This window comes from Pinus tabuliformis, chromosome J, assembly GCF_031772625.1.
Source record: "Pinus tabuliformis cultivar Carrire ecotype Pingquan chromosome J, CPIR1, whole genome shotgun sequence".
Taxonomy (NCBI): domain Eukaryota; kingdom Viridiplantae; phylum Streptophyta; class Pinopsida; order Pinales; family Pinaceae; genus Pinus; species Pinus tabuliformis.
Window position 1 is genome coordinate 1,286,421,329 of NC_142295.1, and position 15,999 is coordinate 1,286,437,327.

Here is a 15,999-nt window from a genome sequence, read left to right on the forward strand (position 1 = left end):
AGCTATTGTGCAATAGCTTGACCATTGTCTCCAACATCCACTTTGTTTGAATCCCTATTATAAAAGGGACCTCCACACCATTGGGCTTTTGGTAAAAGAGAAAATCTTCTCGATGCTTTTGATACCAAAGGTTTACACTCATTTCATCCTTTTTGTGAAGTTGATAATTTCCCTTCGCTAACCTATTATAAATGTTTACAATATCTTTCCTAAATAAGAATAAATCTCTATCTCGAGCTGCCACATCGATGTCAACATGTCTCTTAATGTGTGTTCTATACACTACATCAATAGGCACTCCCAAAAAGAAACAACTCTCTACATATGCAACAATGTCCCTCGAAAGCTTTGGCCTAAGCAAGGCCCTGGTCTCACCTGAAGTGTCACATTGACCATGACAAGCCCAACCTTCCCCATCTTCATGTTCATACATATTGAAAGTTAATATTGCTCTATCAGGAATTTCATGCATAACTTTCACAATAAAGTGGCATTGGCAACCCCTCTTCTGCACAAATGAGGTCCTTCGTTTAGCTGAAAGATTTCCTCTTTTGTCCTCTAGGCCAAATGAACAATGATAACTAAACCATAAATTTAAATTGTTAGTACATACAAAGAAAGATAACCGTGGTTTCAAAAGATCTAAACAATATATATTTTAAATACTCACATATCATATTGCAATGCAGCAGTAGATCTTTCTTTTGGATTACCCTTTGTTTTTCGTACGAATTTACATGGAGCAATAGGATTTTCTTCCTCTCCTTTGATAAAGTCAGCAACTCGTCGTAATGGGATTACAACAACACAATCAATACCATTGTTTTTTGTATTTATTTCTGCCCAAACCAAGTCTTTATTAGAGAAAGTCATTTTTCCTTTGAGGTCTTGCACCTCAAGATCCATGATATATTGCCATTTCTTTCGCTTGCCCATTTTGAACTAATCTGGTGAAACAATATGCAAGGACATCAAAACCAAAATTTCAATCTTAGCAAGTTATTCAACATATATATAAATATAAAACCTCTTTTATGCTTTTTTGAGTTCTAAAAATCAATCACTCAATAATGACAAAAGTAAATAGCACAAAAGGATGCAAAAAATTTGGGATGCAAGCATTTCCTTTAAGATGTTGCTTCTTGCCTCATTCACTTTCAACAAGGCATTCCTTAAAGGAAAGTTTCCTTTGAGAACATGAATTCATGCAATCCAATGAATGTTGGCCATGTTTTTTTAGGGTCACCATTCACTAAGCAAGACTAGACTTGAATGAAAGGGTTTTCTACAATGTACGTTTACATCACAACTCTACAAACATGAAGCAAAGAAGACACAAATCAAACCCCTTCACGTCACCACTCTTATGCGTTTTGATTGGCATGCGAATTAAGACTACTACTCCTCTCACTGTTGTACTTCCACCTCATTTTATATCTTCTATTAGCTAGACACTTAGATTTAAACTAGTCTCTTAGTTCTTTATTGTTAATTTTAGGCAACAATGGTATGTTGTATGCTTTAGAGCAATTTTACTTCAATTTATTTATTAGCCCAACATCAATATCCAGATTAGCAATCACATCAAGTAATGTGTCTTTATATGCAAGTATAAGTAATGGCATGTTGAGATATATGGTAAAATAGAATGAGTATTGTTTGTGTTCTATGAGAATAACTAGCTAGCTTTAATGGCTCCTAAAGGGAGTGGAACTCCGAGCATGGAGATGGTTACAAGAGGCCTTGGAGAGTTCCATATAGGCCAATGGAGTTCCATCTTTCCTTCTGGAAAAGCAAGAGAACTGAAGAAAGATCCCCTGGTTTGTAAAGACGACTGACGCATTTTAGTCTTCACAGAGCACCTGAAACAGAATTCATATTAAGCCACTTATGAAACACAAATCCACTCTGAGTCTTTGCACTAGAATGATAGCTATGGGCTATCAGTTCAATAATTTGAAACCTCAGGCTTCATTTTGGACTGTAGCCATTTTGGACAGCTCTGACTGACCAGGGAAGTCTACTAGGTATAATGGAGAATGGAATTATATCTCTTCAATTTGTTTTCATGACTGCTATAGGTATTGATGTAAAAGCAATGACATGAGCTTAGATGCATCCATTACTCTTTATAAAAAGGAGACTGTGTGTACTTGGAAAGATACCCGTAACCTCAATGGAGTAGAAAGGGTACTTGGTACGCTACACACAGGGGTTCCAGGTTACAAGTTAAGGAGCATTTGGTATTTAGGTTGATTACATCTCTTTATGGTTTAAAACAAGTTCCAAGGACCTACTATAAAATATTTGACAAATATCTTATACTATCAAGATCCAAATCTCTAAAGAGGCGATGTTTTTGCCCTGAAAATAATGGAAATTCCTTGGTTGCTTGAACTCTTGTTGCTTGAAATTCCTTGGTTGCTTGAGAATATCCCTGCAAAAGTGAAGGGTTGTTCAACGAGTATAGAGACAGCATGCAATGACTTTCCAAATGGATTGCCACCAAAGAGGAAGACTGCACATGAGATGGACTTGATTCTAGGTGTGACATTGCCAAATCAAGCACTGCACAAGATGAGTACATTGAAAAGCATGGAATTATATCAGCAAGTTGGTGAGTTGTTGTCAAAGGGCTTTAATGGAGAGATTGTGAGCCTGAGCACGTTATCAGGTCTGATGACATCGAAGAAAGATGGGTAGTGTAAGATGTGTACAAACTCTAATTCCATTACGAATTCTGAGCTTGGCAGAAAAATTATAAAGCATGCTGAACTAATGATCCATGTATCAGAAAAACCAGCAAAACTAGCAGAATCAGAATAGCACAATGCTGAAGGTTTGGATGCAATCTTGGTTGAAAAGATCCATGTGCTAGAAAGAGAACAGTTAACTCCCACAGGAGAAAAATATACAAAGATGCATCAGCCAAAATTAGGATTGTCCAAGAAACAAAGCATGGAAATTGATTTGAATCCAGTAGATGGTATTGACATTGAATATGATAAAGAGAACAGAGATACAAATGTATTTTCAACTAAGAATAAGACACTTGAAATGAAGAGCAAATTTGATATTCTGAACATCAACAGCTTGGATAGTGACCTCAGTACTATTCCCCTAGAGCATGTAACTGAGCTTGAACAAGAGATTCTTGCAGTGAAGAATGCCTCCGACGTTGTTGACATACTGTAGAGAAAGAAAAACCACCATAATGAAAATAGTGAGGAAGGTCTAGGTAAGATTTTGGTCAAACGTGTCTCAAAACTTGAGAAAGAGAAGTTGGCAGCAGCAGCAATGTCAAATGAAGCATTTGGTAGTCCGCAGCGAAAGAAACAACTTCATTGTGTGGAGAGTTTGGAGAAAGACTTAGTCAAGCATATTTCAAAGCTTGAGAAAGAGAAATTAGCGGCAGCAGTATTGTCCAATGAAGCATCTACTGGCGTGCAAAGAATAAAACAACACCATTATGTGAAGGATGACGAAAGTTTGGATAAAGTCTTAGTTAAGCATATCTCAAAGATTGAGAAGGAAAAAATGGCAGCATCAGCAGCATTGACAACAAATTCAGTGCAGAATGTAGACAGAAAACATCAACCGCATGATACAGTTGAGGATAGTTTGGATAAGGTATTGGTCAAACATATATCGAAATTGGAGAAGGAGAGACTGGCAGCATTACCATCTGATAAAGAATCATTTCAGAGGGTGCAAAGAAGTCAGAATCGCTGTGACAGGAAGGATGGAGAGAGTTTAGAAAATATCTTAGTCAAGCATGTATCAAAATTGGAGAAGGAGAAACTGGCAGCATTAGCATCGGAAAAGGAATCATTTCAGGGGGTACAAAGAAGTCTGAATCACTATGATGTTACCGGAGAGAGTTTAGAAAATGTCTTGGTGAAACATGTCTCTAAGCTGGAAAAAGCAAAAATACAAGCAGTGCAAGAAGCATCTGAGAGGGTACAGAAAGGCCAACGTGAGTGTGATGCAAAGAATGAAGATAGTTTAGATAAGGTTTTGGTGAAGCACGTCTCTCGACTGGAGAAGGAGAAAAATATGGCAGCAGCACAAGAGACATTTCAAAGGGTTCCAAGAAATCAATGGCGCCATCAACTTGAACAGTTGTTTACCCTCAATGGCGCCATCAACCTGAACGGTCATTTTCTCCCTTTGCTAGTGGTCCAGGTAAGTTATGGTCTCCTAAATCGTTAAATTCTAAGTTCGTTCTGTCGGCTTTACCAGTACTTCTCACTTTTTATGTGGAGCTCTGATTTCTAGATAGGCTTTGTCCCTATCATATAGGCATAATATTCTTACCTCTCTTACAAATTCAAATATTTTCTGCTTGTGTTTTTCATCCTTATATTCTAAATTTGATAATGATCAGGTAACGAAGCTGAGAGATGGTGTTGCGATAGGTTTTACAATCAACCATGCGGTCATGGACGGGACTTCACTCTGGCATTTCATAAACTCATGGGCCTATCTCTGTAGAGGATGGCGACAATCTCTCACCCGCCACTTCACAGTCGGTGTTTTGATACAAAAGGCTCTCGCATAGCTCTGAACCTGCCTAAAACTCAAATGATCGACAAATTCTTCCCGCCTGCTCTGACCGAAAAAATATTTCACTTCAGCCAAGAGACGATCTCGAGGCTCAAGGACAGTGCTAACTAGAAAAATTCGAAGGAACCACTTATAATCTCCTCGTTCCAGGCTCTTTCACTTCAGCCAAGAGACGATCTCGATGCCAAAGTGATGAGGGTAGTATTGAGAGTTTAGATAAGGTCTTGGTTAAGCATCTCTCTCGGCTTGAGAAGGAGAAGCAGAGAGAATCATCAAAAGGTTCTGAAATTCTGCCACGGAGTTCAAAGTCTCAGACTAGGGTAAGTTCTTTAACTAAATGTGCAAGTACAGTCAATCGAATTGCAATGAGACAAACTGAACATACTGATATTTTACTGTCATTCAGGCACGATAATAACAATAACAATGTATGTTATATAAATGAAAAGAAACCAGAGAAGATGGTATTCCTAACTGAAGTCACGCCTGTTGTTCGTTAAACTCGTTTCAGAAACCAGAATTAGTTGTTCCAGAACGCTGTTGTAGAATTTATGAGCAGAAGAATTGATGGGCTAAGGTCTGGTTGTTCAATTCAGTTATGGTATATCGCTAATTCTCCGGGTCAGCGATTATGCATTGCAATCTTGGCGATTATGCAACAGGGTTATGATTATGAATACCAGCGCGCGGGTGACAATTCGAATTGGAACCGGATCAGAGTAGTCTGTCAGGGGATGTCAGGCCCCATTCCCTGCGATCCGAATTCGATTTTTTGTCAGGCCGTCGCAGGAATGTCAGGATTGCCAGGGGAGGATGGCGGAGAAGCGAAGAAGGAGGGTGGCGGAGCTCCAGGAGGGTGGCGGAGGGCGGAGACATTCTCGGTGGCCAGAGCCGGACGATTTTCCGGCCAGTGCCTGAAAATGGGCCATTCTACCGCCTAGGTAGACTACTCCATATTAATGCGGTCTGACATGGGGCCGATATAACACGGTACAACACGCTGCTATTTTTTTCTCCCTCATCACCGCGCGGCCTGTTGTATCGTGTTATATCAGTCCCATGTCAGAGCGCATTAATATTGCTATAGGGTCTAAAATAGGAACTGCCAAAAATAGCTGGCAGGTTGAAATGTTGATTGAAATTGATAGAGGCGGCGGGGCACAATTTCAGAGGAGAAACAGGTAGCAGGTTAAACGCTGGTCAAAGATAGAAGTTTAATTTAAGCACGTTTTAACGGTACAAGAAGAAACAACGGGCAGGTTGAAATTAGTTGAAGATTAAAACACCAATGCTGCGAATAAAGGAACGACCAAGTTTTATTTTAGAGAAGTTGTATACTGATTTCGAGTACATTTTTTTTTAAATTAAGAAATTTAATTATGTAAGTGAGAATTCACACTTATTTTTATAGTGGAAATAGATTTAGTATTCTTAAAAAATTGAGGATATTTAAAATTTTAAAGTTGGATACTTGTAATTTAGATTTTGAAAAATTTTTATCACATTTTTGAAAATCTTACCAAAATTTTCATTATTTTCTAAATATAATTTATTTTCTAAACATAATTATAACACTTATTTTCCAAACATAATTTATTTTCTAAACATAATTATAACCCTGTTATAGTTATTTAAAATAGTTATAGTTATTTAAAATAGGAGTAGTTTTAAATGTTTGATTTTATTATTATTAAAACAAAAAACACAATATTTTTTGAAATAAGATGAAATCGATTTTGGTGAAATTTTAATTTTAAATTGTGGGTTTGACTTTTATTTCTTTAAGATATTTCAATAATGGAGAGTTCATAATTTAACTTATCTTTCTAATAAATTTCTGAATTTTTTTATTAAATTCATATACCCTAAAAGAAACCTAAACCACTATAAAAACTAATTTACAGAAATAAAAATGTTAAAAAAAACAAATATTAATCTACAAATTTAAATTAAACTGATCTATAAACGATTATATTAATTTATAGGTATAGATTAAAGCTAGTTCTATAAACAAATATTTTGCACAAATATTTTGCTCAGATTTGAAAGGTAGTATTAAGAGGTCGATCAATATTGGAAGTGATAGAATTTTCCACAAAAGAGATTGCTCAGTATTACTTTCGACATAAATATAGAACAGACTATATTAAAGCAATGTCTATAAAATATGGTTAGTTCAGGATTTACGGTTAGTTCAGGATTTACATTTTGAGAATTCATGTACCATCACGTGGCTGGTAATGCTGTCATTCGTATATGGTAGTCACTGAAACAATATCATTCTGATAAGAATATTTAAATTTTTATTTGCTGTAAAGGGTGCAACCATGGAACGTGCAACCATGGAACAGTATGATTCTGAACGAATATTTAAAAAAAATATCCCGTGTTTCCGAAATTTTTAATTAATCCTGAACCAATTATCAGAATTCTGATTAATGAAAATTCTCTTGCTTCAAGAATCCCAAAAAAAAAACTTGTGCAACATTAAAAAGCTCCATGCCTTAACATTTTAATAAACATACGGCGGTAAGCGTGGGGTCGATATTGCCTCCAAAGGTACGGCCTTTCGGATAGTCACGCCAAACTTCTCCGTCATGTCCACCTGCTCCGCAATCAAGAATCCCTCAATCTCGCAATCACTATCTGCTCTGTGTGGGATAAGAAAAGGAGCTACCGTGTGCAGCCTGAAAACTTCTTTCACCACGGCATGGAGATAAGGGAGACTGTCGTTATCACTTTCTTCCACCCTTCGATTGCGCCCAACAACCTGGTCCAACTCGGCCTGGGCTCGTTTCATTTTCTCCGGATTGCATATGAGTTCAGCCATCGCCCACTCTATTGTCTTCGCAGTGGTGTCACTTCCCGCCCCAAATATGTCCTGCAACAAGAAAATAAACATCAGAGCAATCGATTTTGGCAATACTTATCCCTGAAGTAAACTACAATGACTCTTAAATAAGATATCATCTATCACTAAAACAAATTGACTGACTTGTATGATAACCACAAAGGAGATAATGAAAAAGGTTACAGTTAAGTAGCCTCTGATATCGGTGAGAGTAAATTCATGGCTTCTCATGTCCAGCAGAGCGTCCAAAAGATCCTTCGGACCATCACTCCCGTCCATGGTTTCGCTTCTTGTCGCCAGGCTGATTGTATGACGCTCCGGCCTGCAAGAACATGGTCATGGGATTTCAGAACTTGTTTCGCCATGGCAGGAGAGGAGACTACGACAGTAGCTTTCATTCCGAGAGAGAGAGACATGAGAGGGCCGTATTTGGTAGCAAGGTGGAATAGAGCTTCGTTGGGTTTATTACCCAACTGCAACAGATTTCCCACAATCGGCCATCCTGGAGGCCCTGGAGGAAGCCTACTGTAGGTTTTCCTCCTCCACAAATCGAACATCAAGACTACGATGGTGGAGGTGATGCCCAAAACAGAATAGAATAACAGCTATTCAATATCCATTGGAGACCAATCGGCAACCGTGAAGAGCAGAGAGGTATCCAAATCCAGTGGCATCTAAATCAGATCATGAGGCAAATCATGTTATCATATGAATAGAGAACTGTATCTACCATAACATACGAAAAGGGTTTATACTACGTTCAAGACTCAGCGAAACCGGCATACCACTCTTACAATGTGTACTTCTTATTTCTGCCATTTTGTGGTAAAATAATACGCATTATGTTATAATAGTAATATATCGAACGATCATCTTTTTGGCGCTTTTTCACGTCAATCACGTGACATGGTTTTGGATGACCCCTTTCACGGGATTCACGTGTGAATTAAGTAACATGCTTTTGCATGAGTTTGTAATTAAGTTGTGTTTGGTCTATATTGCAACTAGGGCGGAGGAATTTTGATTTTTTATAATTGAATAGACAAGAGAATAGTTTTTTCAATATATAATTTAACGGATGATATGAAAAATATTTGAATGAGATTTTAATTTAATATCAAAGAATATTATATTTAATTTAAATATTATTTATTTTAACATAGAGGGTTAGGTTTCATTTGGTTTAGCATCTAACTTTATTGCCATATTACTATCTTGCAGGTTTGATTGAATTTTCATTATAAAAATTATTGAATGCAAATATGAAATTATTTGGATTATGATTTTATTAATCTAAGATTGTGTTTCCAAATTATTTGGATTATGATTCTTAATATAAGTGTTGTAGGAAAGCAATTGAATTATACAATTCCATAATTCATGTAGATTTTGATAATTGCATAAAAAGGTTTATGCATTAATTTGATCACTCAGAGAGAGAAAAACATATCTTTAAATATTTAAAGATTATAGAAATAGCTAAATTGAATTATAATCAAGATATGGTTGAGGATAAATGGTTGAGTATTGCACTGATGTGCAGGTGCAATCCCTTGACTGGAATCAATGCCCAGGTTAGTTGTTCCATATTATTATTTTTTGGCTTCTTTGCAGGAACTCTGAGATGATTGATATCTAATGTAATGCCCCACTTAAATCTTATCCTACAAATTTTGTTAATATTTACATTATCTGAAGATATTGAGAAATATTGGTCTAATATAAATTTATGATTTCCATTATTCAAATTCTCCACTTACCTTCTCAAATTGAATATTATGAAGGATATGGTCTCCTTCCATTATTTCAAAATATATGTATTCATGTCACATTCTCCAATGTACCCTCACATTTACTTGGGAGAAGACATAGTCCTCTCCATCTTATCATCAATATATATTTATTCATTTCACATTCCCCAATGTACCCTCACATTTACTAAGGAGAAGACATGGTCCTCTCCATGTAATTACACTTCACATTCCCAAATGTACTTTTCAGATTTACTTGGGAGAAGACATGATCCTTTCCCATTAAATTCTCAATTTTATATTCATGTCACAATTCCAAATGTACTCCTAGCTTACTTGGGAGAAGAGAAGTCAACTAAGGATGGATGAGAAGCTAATAATATTAATGAGAGGTGGTTGAGGAAAGAGGGTATAAAAGGGAAGGGGGAAGGAAGAAAAGGGGGTTGGAGTCTTGCTTGAATTGTGGGGGTTGGTTGTGATTGTTTGGCCTTGTTATGATTTTGGGAGACCTTGGAAACCTGTGGAGGTTTCTTGGGTTTGAGAGGAGGAAAGTATCATTATCTAGTTTTGCACATTCTTCTTGAGGACACACTATATCTAGTTGGACTTGGGCACGGAGGGCTAGGGAACCTGTGGAGGTTTCCTGGGCTAGGAATTTGTTTCCTAGTTGGCTGGGAGGCAAATCCGGTTGGGTCGGTCAGAAGGAGCATTCAGCTGGAGCTATAAGACAAAGGTATCATCATCAACCGCCGGAACACATATTTTTCCATGGACTACTCTTGTCAAGTTGATATCAATAGAATGCTCACCTTAACTTATGTTGCTTATGATAAAATGATAAGATGTTAAATGTTTAAAGCTATGTGAGAAGACCAACAAGTTCTTTTATTTTTAACTTTTAAACCAGCGGGAAAATAGATCTATTAGTGTATAATAGGTTGAGGCTCTCATAATAGGAAACAGGCCTTTACACATGGTATCAGAGCTTTGGTTCAAATCTAGGCCTAAAGCCCACTAAACCCAAATTCCAATATAAAGAACTTGTGATCCTCCTAAGTACTTGTAATCCTTATATATATAGATAGATAGATATACACAATTTGTTTTAGATTGAAAATGATACATTAACTTTTACCTCTATTAAAAAAAACCAAATGACTTTAAAATGGTTTCGCTTAACAATGATTTGATCATTCTTATGCCAACAATCGATATGCTACTGTGCGTACATTTCTATTTTGGAAAGAAAAGATCTGAAGGTTTATGCAGGATCCACATGCATCTAAAAGATAGGAGGTTTATGAGTATATATACCACAACCATCTGAGAGGGGCCTTCGATTTATTTAGACTTGCCTGAACAAACCCGTAACCCATTGAACTAGGTACTCATGGTATTTTTTTCATGGGCTGCAGCAATATTCCATTAGATTCAATCCTGCCTTATTGCCTCTAAGAATGCTTTGAACAGATAAAAAGGGCAAAAAAAAAATTTCCACATTGGAATGGATAGCAAATTAATCTTTACTACTTCCTGCTTGGCGGCAGTTTCATTAGCTGTATTTGTGTATGTGATTCATCACAATGAGAAAAATACTCGGCGCCCAATGCAGACGAGAAACCTCAAAGGAAGTTCAAGTGCATTTTGGCTGATAACTCTCAGTCGCCCTTTGTATACTTTCAACACCAGTGGGAACAAAATCGGCAAACCCACTTTTCTTTTATTTATTTATATTTTCGTAAAATCTACCGCTTCCATTTGGAGTAGTTTGGTACACTGCTAAGCCAATTCTTTTCAGTTTTAAATACAGAATGTACCAAAATCACGAACTGCAGTGACAGTTGGGGATTTAAAAAAAATATATAGGTCTAGTATGTTCAATTAGAAGTTCGAACGACGATTTTAAGTTTAAATTTGACGGAAATTGACTTCATAGGGTATTGTAATCTGTATATTTTATGGAGTTTGAAGGTTTCTGTTGTCGGATTGCTAGTTTGAGTTTAAATTTGACAGAAATTAAGTGTCTAGTGGCTTGTAGCTGCTAAATTTTAAGGTTTTTGTCGTCGGATTTCCTTTTTGAGTGTAAATTTGACGGAAATGGACTTTTCTGGGGTTTGTAATCTCTAAATTTTATGCAGTTAGAGGGTTTCTATCATTGAGTTGGCGATTCTAATTGCGAATTTGATGAAACATTGTTTAAATGAGGTTTTAGCCTGTAAATTATTTGTGATTTGAGGGTTTATGTCGTTGAATTGGTGATTACGAGTGTAAATTTGATGGAATGTTCTTTGTTTGAGGTATTAGCCTGTATATTATACGCAGTCCGAGGGGTCGAAACCGAGACCTGTGCCATACAAACCTGGTGCCATACCACAATACCACGCTTTGGTTCTTCTGGTTGCATTTAATAATACATCTCGAGGGCTCCCTGGCAATGTCCATCCCTGACATAACATAGTCGCACTCTATGTGAAAACATTTTGCTTGGGAATGTTATCAAACACCTAACGTGCATACTTCATATTTCGAGAGCAAGCATACATGCCAACAAGCTTGGTTGCTAGAAAAACACTCTGGGTGCAAAAGTGTGTGGGCTATTCATGTTGTCAATATAGTCAAATATATTCTACAGGAGAAGCACGATTTTTTTTTCCATTGCTTTTCTCAACATGACAACCCAAGTTCTTTTGTTTTTTTTTGTTTTTTTTTTTTCAGACCTAATTTTCTGTGAAGGTTTAAGTTTGGTTATCTATAACATCGCTTGAGGTATTGTATGCAAAAATTTACGCAAATGCTTCCAATAAGGGCCATATAGAGCCAAGCCAATGTCCAAATAATTATATGACAAATACTAAGCAACGACCGTTGGAGGTATATGGGAAAAAAAAGAAGAAGCTGAACATGGGTGCGCTTATGTATTAAAGATTATGTATCCAACTTATGGAAGTCTTGTAATTTAAATTATCGTAACTTGGATGATAAGTGCTCAGTATAATTATAAAGGAATAATATTGACATAATTTCAGGTAGTTCAATTGCACTATTTTCAATAATATATGTATATAACTATGACCCTAATAATTTCAATAAAATTTATTTTAAATTTCTTGTACATATATTTGTTTTTAAAATTGTTAACCTATGATCATTCCTATCGATGTACACCATCCACTACCGATGTATTAGATAAACAAAAGGGTATTGACAAAACCCTCAATTTTTTTAATTTTTTTTCTTCGATATTCTTAAACAATTATGTCTAAATCACATGAATTTTTGGAAAATAAATTGAAGCAATTAACAAGTTTGGCCTCTTAGAAGATAAGATTAAGGAGCTTCTTAGGAACAACCCACAAATATCTGCATTTCAATACATAAAGTATAGAAGGTCATGGATACCTGATAGATGCTATTGGGCTTCCCATAAAGGTGATTATGAGTTATCCAATGTTCTTATCGCTTATCCTAGAAATTAGGACCAGGCCCTTCTACACAGTACTTTGAAAGTGCAATGCAACTTTAGAAACCTATTCCTAGTTTGTAAAGATGCTTATATTGAATTAGTGGAGATTCCTTGACAAGTATGTGAAGGGTTGATCTCATGACAGTGGTAAGTTCTTTAATCTCTTAACTTTCATATATTACTTGTTCCCTTGTACAAGGTGAAAAGGATGTTTGTGGACTTTTCACTTTGTTTGAGTCATAACTGACCAAAAAAAATTCGGTACCCAAATTTCATTGTATCTAGATAATGGAGAAAGTAGAAAATGAAGAATTCTTTACCCTCAGTGGATAAAGAGATGTTACTGCAGTTTTATTAACCCATCACCACAAAAGTCGAAATCTAATTTCTAGATTTGCCATATGCAACTGTGCTGTTGTTCATGTTTCTAAACTCACAAATTGCACTAAAACGCACTGTTAGCATTCTAGTGTCATTATTATGAACCCCCCCCCACGAAACCTGCCTTCAGCGGTAAAACTAGCACATCTTATGCTAAGAATAAACATAAGGCAGAAGTTGATATGGCATATGCCGATCATGTTGCCTCTCTCATTCTGCAATTATCAATAAACCTCGCAGAATGAGGCAGATCCTTGAAACAATGGCAATAACCCTGTCTCCCCAAAATAAGTTATGTCCGTCAAGTCACCGAACCTGCATGATTGAATCTCTTGCATTGGAATATCATTATGCTTCAATTTCCAAGATTGCAATTCTGAATAAAGGGGTACCCATTGCCTGGCAACAAGCGCAAGGCAAAATTTACCCGAGTAATCTCATCATTGTCACCTCTTCCAATTAACTTCACCAATAATCCCCACAAGAACATAAGCCATCTTCAAAATGATGGAAACGGTTCCAATCCCTTACAATGATTTTTTTTCACCCAACAATTTTGGAAATAAATCTAGTTGCATTGTGGCAATCACCACATACTCGAAGGTTTTGGTGATCCTGATAGACATCCCAGGGGGTGTGCTCATAAGACCAAAATCAATGGATGGCTTGTCGCTATGACCATAAAGGATGTGTTCCTTCTCCTCCTCGTCCACATCATGCAATGCAAAATTTGTGTCTGGCACATAGCCTTCTGCTTTCATTTGCCCAGCCAAACTGTTTAACGTCAAATAGATTTCATTTAACTGTGGGTGTGAAGATAAAGTTTGTTCTTGACCTCAATCCATGTGCATCCCGGCTTCTTGTTTAAACCTCTATCCTTCATCAGTGTTCTTGCTTTTGCTGCATCTTCCCACCTGCAAGATGCAACATAAATATTTGATAGCAGAATATAGTTTCCAGTGGTTTTAGGCTCCAGCTGATAAAGGTGTTTCGCAACACATTCTGCTAGCTCTATGTTGTAATGTTTTCTGCATGCACCAAGCAAGGCCACCATACACAAGCATTAGGTTTTTGTGGCATCCTTTTGATTAGGTTGTATGCCTCATCCAACTGCCCAGCACGACCAAGGATGTCAACCATGCAGGGATAGTGCTCAACCTGGGGAAAGATACCATACTCCTGAGTCATGCAATCAAAATATCTCCAAACTTCATCCACAAGCCCAGCATGACTGCATGCAGACAAAACAGCAATGAAGGTGATATGGTCTAGCTTAATGCCTGCCAATTGCATTACAAGAAAAAATTTCCAGGGTATCCTCCCCGTGCCCATTCATTCGATACCCTGCAATAATTGCATTCCAAAATATCACATCTCTTTCAACCATTTTGTCAAACATATTGTGTGCGCATTCTAAACTTCCACATTTGGCATACATGTCTATAAAAGCATTCCCCACAATGACATTTGACTCTGAATGATTTCTTACTGTGTAGTTATGAAGCTCCTTACCACGCTGCAGAGTCACCAAGTCAGCGCATGGAGGCAACTAATTGCTATGGTAATAGAGTCAGGCTTCACCTCTGCAAGTTGCATTCAACTAAAGAGCCTTTTCAAGGCTTCAACACTATGATCGAATTGAGTATACCCTGCAATCACTACACTACATGTAATTACATTTGGGTTCATTCCAGTCATTTGTAGTTGATCAAAGTGTCCCGACTCCCAACGCCTCATCAAAATATCCGTTCAATGCATAACATGAAATTATTACATTCCATGAGATCAGATCTCTCTCTGGCATATTGGAAAACACTTCGTATGCGTCATCCAATTTTCCGCATTTTACATACATGTGAATCAATGCATTCCCCACAAAAACATATGATTCAAATCCATTTTTATCATATGGTTATGGATTTCCTTGCCCCGTTGCAGCGCTGCTAAATCTGTACAAGAAGCGAGAACATTGGCAATAGTGACTGAATTGGCTTTCACACCAGCCAGCTGCATTTTAGAGAAAGACCTCACTGCATCATTGTCATGACCATTCCGCTCATACCCGGATATCATCGCGCTCCAAGTTATCACATCAGTTTTCGACTTTCCCATCTGCATTTCATCAAATAGCTTTCCGGCCTCTTCACAATTCCCAATTTCGAAATACCCTGCAATCATAGTGTTCCATGTAACTGCATCTTGCACAGACATTTTGTCAAACACTTGGCGTGCATTCTCAATTCTCCTACATTTCCAATACATGGATATAAGGGCATTAGCCACATTGACATGCAACTCTAGTCCACCTCTGACTACTGACTTGTGAATTTCCTCGCCATGCTCCAGAGCCGCAATCTCAATGCATGCCTTGAGGACGATTGGAAAGGTGTAACTGTCTCCACTTTGTCCTTCCTGTTGCATTTGGTTTAGAGCCCTGTTTGGGTACATCTCACAATTCCATTACTTGAACTGTGAGCTGCTTCTTGGCTGCAAAAAGCATCACTACACCATTACTTAACAAGTTGTTGAACTAAAATCCACTTCATAATTTAACACTATTGCAAGAACAAATTTGAATAAAATATGCAATGCAACAATAGATGACAAACCATTTTCCACTTGTTGATATCCTTCATGAAGCCTTATCTTGCTGTTTCAAACTTCACCTTCACCTTAACATCACATCGATATTTTGATTTCTGCTGTACAAATACAGAAATTCAGGTTTACAAACATGTTTTTATATTACAAAACCTTCAAATAAGCAAAGTAGATTGTCCTGCTACAAGTTCCATCCAACAATAGCTAGCAGGCAAAAAAAAAAAAAAAAAAATTTTGCCTCCTTATATTTTTGGGAAAAACCGTTTTCCAAAATAGTAATTCTCAAATTGAATCATGGGAAATTTTAAGAGGTTTAAATATCCACATTCCATGGAAGCCGGATTGATCACTGCACTCTCATTCGCTCAGCCTAAACTTCCAGAGTT

At 37.0% G+C, this 15,999-nt stretch overlaps 2 pseudogenes across 1 annotated transcript; both read right to left on the reverse strand.

Moving 5' to 3' along the window:
* Positions 1–7,078: 7,078 nt before the first annotated feature.
* Positions 7,079–8,118, reverse strand: LOC149231962 (cytochrome P450 76C2 pseudogene; annotated as a pseudogene). The gene is made up of 2 exons (XR_016248445.1): positions 7,601–8,118; positions 7,079–7,447 (listed from the first exon to the last, which is right to left on the reverse strand). The product of XR_016248445.1 is annotated as a cytochrome P450 76C2 pseudogene (transcript).
* A 5,359-nt stretch (positions 8,119–13,477) lies between these two features.
* Positions 13,478–15,476, reverse strand: LOC149231963 (pentatricopeptide repeat-containing protein At1g20230 pseudogene; annotated as a pseudogene).
* Between the last annotated feature and the right edge of the window lie 523 nt (positions 15,477–15,999).